The 10,472-nt window shown below is 47.8% G+C and overlaps 1 long non-coding RNA gene across 1 annotated transcript; it reads right to left on the reverse strand.

The window, feature by feature from the left end:
• Positions 1-6,959: 6,959 nt before the first annotated feature.
• Positions 6,960-10,251, reverse strand: LOC107118277. The gene is made up of 3 exons (XR_001482758.1): positions 10,221-10,251; positions 7,544-7,623; positions 6,960-7,433 (listed from the first exon to the last, which is right to left on the reverse strand). It is a non-coding gene; the product is annotated as an uncharacterized LOC107118277 (long non-coding RNA).
• Between the last annotated feature and the right edge of the window lie 221 nt (positions 10,252-10,472).

The following is a 10,472-nucleotide window of genomic DNA, read 5'->3' on the forward strand; positions in this document are numbered from 1 at the left end:
CGGGGCTTCCTTGCACTCCCGCCGGCCTTGCAGGTCCACCGCCGGGCCCCTCATGGGTCGGCAGAGGCGGCTGGGACCGTTGGGGGCGGGGTGTGTGGCCTTATGACACACTTCCGGTGATGTCAGGGGGTGTGGCATATGCTAATGAGTTATGCTAATGAGTTCCCCTAGCTCTTTTTCTACGAAACGACCCCTGGATAGAACAAATCTAGAATCCAGTGGCACCTTTAAGGCCAACAAAGGTTTATTCAAGGTATGAACTTTTGTTGGTCTTAAAGGTGCCACTGGATTCTAAATTCATCCTACTGCTTCAGACCCACACAGCTGACCACCTGGATCTATACTTGTGGTGATGTCACTAGGGATGTCACCATGTCGGGGGGCCACAACACCCCCCAATCCCAAAGCCCCCCACCGGAAAATTTCCTGGCTACGGGCCTGTACCCCCCATGTTGTTGGTCTCCTCCATGGTGCTACTGGACTTGAATCTAGCTGTTCTACTGTTGACCAACATGGCTACCCTCTGAAACCATCAGAAGTCTAAAATGGAGGCCCTCATGAATGTGAGGCCTGGGCCACATGGCCCTCATGGCCCCTGATGATAGGCCCTGGGTATTCCTAAAAGCTGTCTCTGCCTGAGACCTGGGAATCTGCTGCCAATCAGAGCAGACAACATTGTGCTAGATGGACCCCTGGTACAAGGCAGCTTCATATGTTACTGTAAGAAAAAAAGACGGTAGCCAGGCACAACCACCGACACTCTTCCCCTTTCTGCTGCTTAATGCTGCATGATGCTGTGGTTTCTCCGTTTCCTCTAACTGCCATAGTTCCCCTTAAAGAACAAACGGAATTTACCTTGGACAGGAAAGACACATTTAGAAGTAACGCCACCCCTGTCCTACCCTATTCAGCTGGAGGATCCCCAACCCTCCCAACCCCAAGTCTTTTTCTTTCTTAATTCTGGCCCTGGCTGTTGCAAAAGCAGATTCTCAAGAACGTAAGCCGTAAGCCCTCTTTGGAAACGGGCATTTCCTGCTTTGTAGGAAATCCCTGAGATGGAAGAATGTGGTCAGTTTCTTGCAAGAGCTTAAGTCAGAAATAGGGCTGGCAATTGAAAAACAACAACTGGACCTGGTGACCTGTGCCTTTAACAGCACCTTGATGTGTACCTAATGTTTACCTCTGTGCTGTGGAAAGCTTTGCCTACCTATTTCTGCACACTGGGCCTGCTGGTACATACCAGGAGCAGACCAAGGCAGGTTGTCTGATAAGTTGGGGACCCAAGCCAGGATTTGCCAGTGAGGGTTGCCCACCTTCAGATCTCCTGATGACACAGATCAATTCCCTTGGGGAAAATGGCCGCTTCAGAGGGTGGACTCTATGGCATTATACCCTGCTGAGATCCTTCCCTCCCCTAACCCCCCACCCCAGGCTCCGCCCTCCAACTCTCCAGGGATTTCCCAACCCAGAAATGGCAACCCTAATCCAAACCCGGAACCTGTCAGTCCGGAGAAATCTAAGGGAGATCCATTAGAGAAAAGTAGTATGCATGAGTACTGTACTATTCGAGTTGCCAGCTGTGAATTGGGAAATACCCAGAGATTTGGGGGGCCGAGCCTGGGGAGGGCAGGGTTTGGGGAAGGGAGGGACCTCAGCCATAGAGTCCACCCTCCAAAGTAGCCATTTTTCTCCAGGGAAACTGATCTTGGTCGTCTGGAGATCAACAGTAATGACAGGAGATTTCTAGGTGCCACCTGGAGGTTGGTGACCCTATGAGCTATATGAAAAGATCTTGAATCGGCTCTTATCTTGCCTCCAGAAGATGCTCAGGCTGTGCAAAGCACACACAGGCATAAAACATTCAAAACTGCCACTAAGTACACCTCTCGGCATTGTTCGGCTCGAGCTCTAGATGTCTGAGCAAATATACTTGATTGGCCTTCATGAGGATACAGTGTTGGGGAAAGGCGATGGATCAATGGCAGAACATACGCTGAGTGCATAGAAGGTCCAAGGTTTGAGCTCTGAATCTCCAGCTAAAAGAATCCGGTAGCAGGTGGGGTTGCCAACTCTGGGTTGGGAAATCCCTGGAGATGTTGGGGATGGAGCCCGAGGAGGTCGGGATTTGGGGAAGGGGCAGATATCAAAGGGGCATAATTCCATAGAGTCCACCTTCCAAAGCGGCCATTTTCTCCAAGTGAATTGATCTCTGTTACCTGGAGATCAGTTGTAATAGCCGGAGATTTCCTGTCACCACCTGGAGGTTGGCAAACCTAGTGGCAGGTGATATGAAAGCCCTCCTCCTGGGATCCTGGAGAACTGTTGCTTCTTTGATTGGCACTATGGGGACATGCTCAGGACTATGTATATTATTAGGATTGCTACAGACACACACACACATATCCAAATCGCAAGATGTCCTAGTCCCGCTGTGCCTGGAGTATTGTGTGCACTTCTGAAGGCTTCACTTCAAAATGGATGTGGACAGAATGGAGCAGGTGCAGAGGAGAGCAACGAGGATGATCGGGGGCCTGGAGACCAAGCCCTATGAGGAAAGGCTGAGGGACTTGGGAATGTTGAGTCTGGAGAAGAGGAGGTTCAGGGCTGATATGATGGCTCTCTTGAAGTATTTGAAGGGCTGTCACTTAAGAGTCCCTTGGACTGCAGGAAGATCAAATCAGTCAATCCTAAAAGAAATCAACCCTGACTGTTCCCTGGAAGGCCAGATAATGAAAGTGAAGCTCAAATACTTTGGCCACCAAATGAGAAGGGAGCACTCACTGGAGAAGACCCTGATGCTTGTGCAATTGTGGAATCAGCTGCCTAGGGAGGTGGTGAGCTTCCCTTCAATGGCAGTCTTTAAGCAATGGCTGGACAAACACTTGCCAGCGATGCTCCAGGCTGATCCTGCATCGAGCAGGGAGCTGTTGGACTAGATGGCCTGTATCGCCCCTTCCAACTCTCTGATTCCAGGATTCTAAGACCACACTATAGCACTGTTGCAATAATTAATGAGATAATATATGTGAAGGCCTTTTGGCACTGAAAGTGCTTTGAGTACCTCAGGAGAAGGATGTACCGTGAAGAAAATGTGTGTGTGTTTTTAATGAAGACATAACTACATGCCCTAGCAAACCTAACCAGTTTGGCATATATTGGTGGGAGGGATTTTGGATGCAACAGAGGTCGCTGGCAAACGTACAACATGGCCCGAAGGGTGACCCTGGGCCAGTCCACAACCTTGCAGTTTAACCTACTGCACAGGGTTGTCGTGAGGATAGAATGTAGGAAAGGAGACAAACATAAGCCGCTTTGCGTCCCCACCGAGGAAAAAGGCAGCACACAAATGAAGTAAATAAATAAACAAAAAAAGTTGAGCATAAATTGTTCCAAAAAAACAGAATGCACATTGTTGCATTTCTCGTCCATTGTGAATAGGGAAGCCAGCCTCCAGGTGGGACCTGGGGATCCCCTGGAATTACAGCTCATCTCCAGCCAGACTACAGAGCTCAGCTCCCCTGGAGAAAAGGGATACTTTGGAGGGTGGCGTCTATGGCATTGGACCCCACTGAGGTCCCTCCCCTCCTCAGGCTCAATCTCCAAATCTCCAGGCGTTTCCCAACCTGGAGTGGCAACCACTGTGGAGTCTTGTGAGCAGACATTCTGCTTTGGGAGCGACTGGCACTAAAGTTGTAAGCGAGCGATTTGGCCACTGCCTAAATTAGTCTGCTCTGGAGCCTTCCTTCCTGAGCTAAGATAAAAATCTGTGAGCTGGAGGCTAAGAAACTGTGAGCTAGCTCACACTCACTCAGCTTAGAGGGTACACTGGTGGCAGCCCTGTCCCCTCATCTTGTGCCGGTGACCAGAGGGGACCTGGCAACCCCCAGCACTTGTTTTGACACACAGAAGTGATGAAATGCTGACTGGCGCTGAGTGACCACGTCAGAATGGGCCCCCAAGGACTTTCTTGTGGCAAGGTGAAGCCCTGTTTAGCTGCAGGAAATGTCCTTATGGCTAATTTTAAGAAGGACTGAGGGGAAACTGATAGGCTCACACACTTTGCCGCTGCCCACACGCTTCCTGTACTTCTCCTTTAGAAAAAGCCACTGTGCTGTCGGGGACTTTTCAGCCTCAGTCAGTGATCTGTATACCATGAGTGAGTAAAAAGGAAGTGGCTGGGCCCAGTCACAGGCAATGCTCCCTCTAAGTATTGTCTTGTGTGCAAAGATTCTACTTTGTGAGCTACTGGCCTTAAAGTTGTGAGCGAGCGATTTGGCAACTGCATCAATTAGTTTGCTCTGGAGCCATCCTTCCTGAGCTAAGGCAAAAATGCGTGAACCGGAGGCAAACCCCCCCCCTGTGAGCTAGCTCACACTAACTCAGCTTAGAGGGAACACTGGTCACAGGGTTGCCAGCCTCCAGGTGGCACCTGGAGATCTCCTGCTATTACAATTGTTCTCCAGGTGACCAAGATCAGTTCCCTTGGAGAAAATGGCTGCTTTTGGAGGACGGATTCTATCTATGGCATCATATCCTGATGAGGTCCCTCCCCTTCCAGGCTCCACTCCCCCAAATCTCCAGATATTTCCCAACCCAGAGCTGGCAACCCTAGCCCAGCATTACTGTGACTCTGCCCACTGGTTGCCATGGAAGCCTAGCTAGTTGGCAGCTATTACAACTGATCTCCAGGCAACAGAGATTAATTCACCTGGAGAAAATGGCTGGTTTGGACGGTGGACTCTATGGTGTTATACTCTATCTGGAAGGTGGACTCTATGGCATAATATTCCATTGAAGTCCCTCGGGCTGCATCCCCCAAATCCCCAGGTATTTCCCAACCTAGAACTGGCAACCCTACCTATGGTCTACTGGGCCAGTTCTGTGTAAGTATGTTAAACTACCTAAAGGAAACTTGGTATTGGCTATTTGGACTGACAGAGTATTGTCTACTGTAATATTTAGAAGTCCATATTATGGTTTTTTTTAAAAATTAAGAAATTATTTTTATTAAGTAAATATAAAACAATTGATACAGAGAATCCCAAACAATACAAACTATTTAACATTAATAATATTCTTGATATTCTATTCAGTATACCCATCTAAACCTTGTTTAAAACCCATCTAAAAGGGTTGTGTCGTCAGCATACTGGGCCCTCTAAGTTTGGATTCATTTAACCTTCTAGGCTCTTAATTGAGATGGAAGAAAACCTGATATCCTGTCAAAGAAAGATGAGCCTGAAGTAGGAAGGGAACATTGGGCTGTAGGGCAGCCAACCTCCAGGTGGGCCCGGGAGATCTCCTGGTATTACACCTGATCTCCAGATAACAGAGTTCAGTTCCCCTGGAGAAAATGGCTGCTTTGGAGGGCGGGCTCTGTGGCACTGTACCTGCTGAGGTCCCCACCCCTCCCCAAACTCCGCCCTCCACAGGCTCCACCCCCAAAATCTCCAGGTATTTTCCAACCCAGAGCTAGCAAACCTACTGGGGTGAATGTCATGAGATTAAGAGAAAGCAAACAAGGAAAGGAGGCTGAAAGGAAAAGTTTAGTAGAATACAAAATATAGAACTGACACATGTGAGGCACAGAAGTCCCGTATGCTCCACCACAGCAACTCTGCTCAGGGGGTCACCAGGGCCTCCTGCAGGTGCCAACCTGCAAATGGGCAAAATCAACAACTGCCCTGTACACCTGGCTTCTCCGTTGTGCCCCCCCACCTTTTGAAATGGCCTGCCTGAGGAGGTCAGGAAGGCTCCCCAGATCCTGGCCTTCGGCAAAGCATGCAAAGCCGGACTCTTCAAGTGGGCTTTTCCGCACAGGCAATAGGGTAGCTCCGTACAAAATGGTTCACAAATTTACTTGGATACGTGATTAGAGACCTGTTGTGTATAGCTTACTGTAAGTAGGATCCCATTATGTATTTTTTGTGCCACTTAATGCGTCAGAGGGTTGCCAGCCCCCATGTCTGGGCAGGGATTTCCCCGCTTCTGGGGCCTCCAAACCACCACCAACCGGCTTTAAATGGTCTTTTTGCTAGCGGAGCTGCAGCATGTGACAGCCCCTCTCCCTCCTTGCTGAAGGACTTAAAGGGCCCTCCAGCTGATTGGCAGGTCACATGCTCCCCGCGGATCAGCTGAAGCCCCTTAAATCTCTACGGGAAGGGAGGGAGAGGGGTGGCCGTGGGTGGCTGCGGTTTGGGGGTAGGGCTTGGGGTGTCCCCACCCCCCCTGGAATGCCCCCCAATCCCCCCCACTGGAGCAACGAGGAGACCTAATGTGTCATGTTAATACTTATGGTCTGCTTCTGTTTCTGGTGGTTCCAGACTTCTGCAGTCCTAGTTTGGTGTAGTGGTTAAGTGTGCGAACTCTAATCTGGGAGAACCGGGTTTGATTCCCCACTCCTCCACTTGCAGCTGCTGGATGACCTTGGGCAAGCCATAGTTCTCTCCCCACAACAGACACCCTGTAAGGTGGGTGGGGCTGAGAGAGCTCTTGACAGAAGCTGCTCTTTTTCAAGAACAGCTATTATCAGAACGATGGCTTGCCCAGGTTCATCCAGCCAGGTGCAAGTGGAGGAGTGGGGAATCAAACCCAGTTCTCCCAGATTAGAGTCTGCGCACTTAACCACTACACCAAACTGAAGGGAAAGGAGTTTGTAAACCGCTCTGAGACTCCTTTGGGTAGTGAAGGGCGGGGTATAAATCCAATCTCCTCCTCCTCCTCCTCCTCCTCTTCTTCATTGTTTATTGAATGTTCCATTTTGCTGATTGCACTGACTCACTCTTGGTAATCTGCCTTGAGTCTCTATGAGAAAAGTGGCCTATAAATAACATACATAAGAAAGAAAAAAAGTAATGAAGTGACATACAACCTCCTTCCTGACTATACGCATAACCAAAATGCCACCACAATAAAAATCATGTAAACAATAAGGAACAACAAAAACCCAAGCTGCGGACACTTTGAATTTATTACAATATTATTTCTACATTTTCCTCAGTATACATGGCACGTTATGGCATAAAGGGAGGGAGGAGATAAAGAAAAGAAAGAGCCCCAGGAGAGATGGATATGGAGGAATGCAGCAAAAACATGCCCAGGCCTAGTTGTGGTTCAGGATGTGGACTCAAGGGGTGGCTTCAAGGAAGGCAGCTGAAGGAGGTGATTGGCCATTTTGGGGTGGCTGTAGATGGTACAGTTGAAGAAGCTGAGGAGACATGTCAACTACAGAGGCACAGAGGGAAGTGAGGAAAGCGGTCATAGAAAATTTCGTCGGTGAATCGAGAGATGATTGCTGGATCTTTGTGCCCAGGTGGGAGACGGAAGCAGCATCAGACAATTGCTGTATAAACGGTGGTGCTGTCCGGATTGCGAATGGCGGGGGATTTTCCTGGAGGAAGCTGCAGCTGAACGTAATGAAGGGAGGCAGTTGTCTGGAAGGAGAAAGCAACATTAATGGGATAAAAAAGAGACTGAAAAGGAGATTCTCTCTCACCTTTGCCATGATCTCCCCCGCCCCAGGAATGGTTCAGCCACTCTTTACCTCCTCCAAACTCTCCATTTCCGGTAGCTCCTCATTCTGTTGCAAGTGAACTTCAGCTGGATTTCTCAGGGAAGGATGATCTTGGGGTCACAAGATCATGATGAGTGGAATTAAAAAAAAAACACAAGTTAAAAGAAGGTATGGTGATCTAGGAACAAAGCGACATGCCTGGCAGTGGTGCAGAATTTGAAAAGCGTGTTGAGTGAAGGTAGAGTAGTGGGACTGCTCTGAAAGTGCCCTCAGCATGTTCAGTGTCAAATGCATTTTCTCTTTTGCAAGGTCAAGCTCTGAACCATCTAGATCTGCAGCGGACTTGAGGATGGTGATTGGCTAGTACCAGTAATGTCATCAAGACACCCTGCCCCCTCAAATCCTGGAACAGTTTTGCAACTACTTTTTTGAAATATTTTCAGGGTTTGAAAAGGTGAAAGATCCACCCATAAACATCCTCGCAGTCCTTACCAATAAAATAAAATAAAAAGCAGGCAGCCTGCCTGAAACTTTGGGGGGTGGGGATAGTGGGCCTCCATTTGCCTTGATAAAATGTATGCATGTCATACAAGTCGTCAATGAAATGCCTTTTGTCAGGGCCAATCAAAATGACACAAACACTGTGCAAGCATTTGAACTCATAAGGACTCTTCATCAAGCTAGATGCTGCAAAACTTAAGAAATGAAAGAGGAGGAAAGCAGATTTTCCAGGTCAAGATCTTCAGACCCAGTCTTGCCAGTCTTGGTGTACAGTGATATTATTATTATCTGCCTCAGTGCCAGATATACAGTTGGGGAGGGGAAGGACATGTACCGGCTCACATCAGCAACTTATGTCAATTTCAATAAAAACTGGAAGTGACATGGTGGACACTCTAGCATTTGGCAGAAACTCTATGGTTTATACCAGAAGTGATCTAAGGGCCTGTTCAAACGGAGGATTTGCCACGCTAAAGGCACGAATGTCAGGCGGATTTTCAGTGTGTGATCACACCGCATCATCTGGGAAGCATAGCGCACCCGTGGCCAACCCGTGGCGTCCCACCGAAGATGCGCAGTAAAAAAGTACCTCGGAAAGTGCACTAGTATCCGGAAAATGCAGGGCAGAGGCGGGCGTCTGATCGCAGGAGCACTAGTATCCCGTGGCATCCGGCACCCGTCCACGTCCCATCGCAAACCGGATGGTTTTCATAAGTGCATGCGCACAAACACGTAATTGAAAGCAGTGCTGCTCTGCAGAACTGCACATGTGCACAAACACGAAACGCTTGCTGCGCCGCTTCTTTGCCATGCTCCAGCATCACTGTGTGATCGCCAGCTAACAGCCTAAGCACGAAGACTCGGGGGACCGTGTGATTGGGCTACTGCACTTTATTTTGCTCTGGGGCACACAGCCACGCCTCCCCCCCCACGTTATCTGGCCCGTGTGACCGGGACCTAAGTGCACCAATGTGACGCTGACACACCAGGCCCCACCCCCTCATTTCATCCTGGGCATTGCTGGCTGTGGCTTGGCAACCCTATGAAATGGTATTAGATGCCGCCAGGCTTACAGTTTATCATTTTAGGTGTTAGATTACAGCACTTTCTGGGAAGAAGAAGTAAACAATGGAGGGTTATGTCATTCGGAAAAAATACAGACCAGCAAGGTCCCAATATTATTTAAAAAAACATGCAAGAAGTGCAGTTGTCTTTGCAGGCTGACTGCAGATGTGGAAGGGTTTGGTAGTCTTCTATATTTTAACAATCGTTCATAGGGATCCAGACGACAGAGATCAGTTCCCCTGGAGAAAATGGCTGCTTTGGAGGGTAGACTCTATGGCATTGTATCCCACTGAGGTCCCTGTCCTCCCGGGGTGCCACACCCAAATCTCCAGGAGTTTCCCAACCTGGATGTGGCAACCCTACCCCCCCATCCCCTGCTGGTGGCCAGGAAGTTCCTGGCAACCCTAACGGTTCACAAGTTATATCAGACTGAAGTCAAATTCGGCCATTATTACCTTGTGCAAGCAGCCTTTCCCCAGGTTATTCCCACCCTTTTGACAAATCCCTCTCTTTCTCAGCTGAAATCAGGTATTCTTAAGTAGAAAACAATTGCCTGACAAGTTCCAAAGCTTGAACAATGTTTTGTGTCATTTTGTTAGATCCTAATAAAAGTATCAAGGAATGTTGCCAAATTTCTCTTTATTGCATCTACAAAGCGTAAGCTCCTCCTCAATATTCCTCATGATATCTCTTCTCTGTAATGCTTTTTGCTTTTGTTCTGTATGCTATTCAATGGGTCTCTGACCGTAATAAAATGAATGAATGAATGAGATCCTAATAAAAGATATTACTAAGATTTTGCTTCTTCTTCTGGATTTTGCATGGGACAGTACAGCTGTTTGTAATTTTGTTATACAAATTGTCAAGGCAGGAGGGGAAAATACACCTTTTTATTGAATGACAGGTCTGTTTTCAGCACTGGACAGTTCCTCATGATATTTTGTATATTGTGGCATAATTATACATTAAAATAGAAAAAAAAGGCAGAACCCTTCCTAGAGATAATGGATTTATAAGTATAATCTTTGGGACACATTTGGAACTTCCTGCCCCATAAACTTCAAAAGAGAGATATGATTTATATGGGGCCATAAAGCTTTAGTGAAAAGGCAAGAAGGAAATGTTTTCATTCATTCCTTACCTATTTCCTCCTTTCTTCTTTTGTTTTTCCTAGAAAGATATTGCAATATTGTCTTAGGGTGGAACTATAAGTTTTCATTGGAAACACCCTATATTAAATTCTCCCCGTCTCTCCCATAGCATGTAAGCATGTGTTGTGGTCATTATGATGCATATTTCCCTACCTCCTAGTGGCAACCACTAATGTGTGGCAAGAAAAGGTTCATGATGATATCACAATATGGGTGCCGTTTTCAGTGTCGTGGTGCCAGGG

The sequence above is a fragment of the Gekko japonicus genome, unplaced genomic scaffold (assembly GCF_001447785.1).
Source record: "Gekko japonicus isolate JY-2015 unplaced genomic scaffold, Gekko_japonicus_V1.1 scaffold753, whole genome shotgun sequence".
Classification (NCBI taxonomy): Eukaryota; Metazoa; Chordata; class Lepidosauria; order Squamata; family Gekkonidae; genus Gekko; species Gekko japonicus.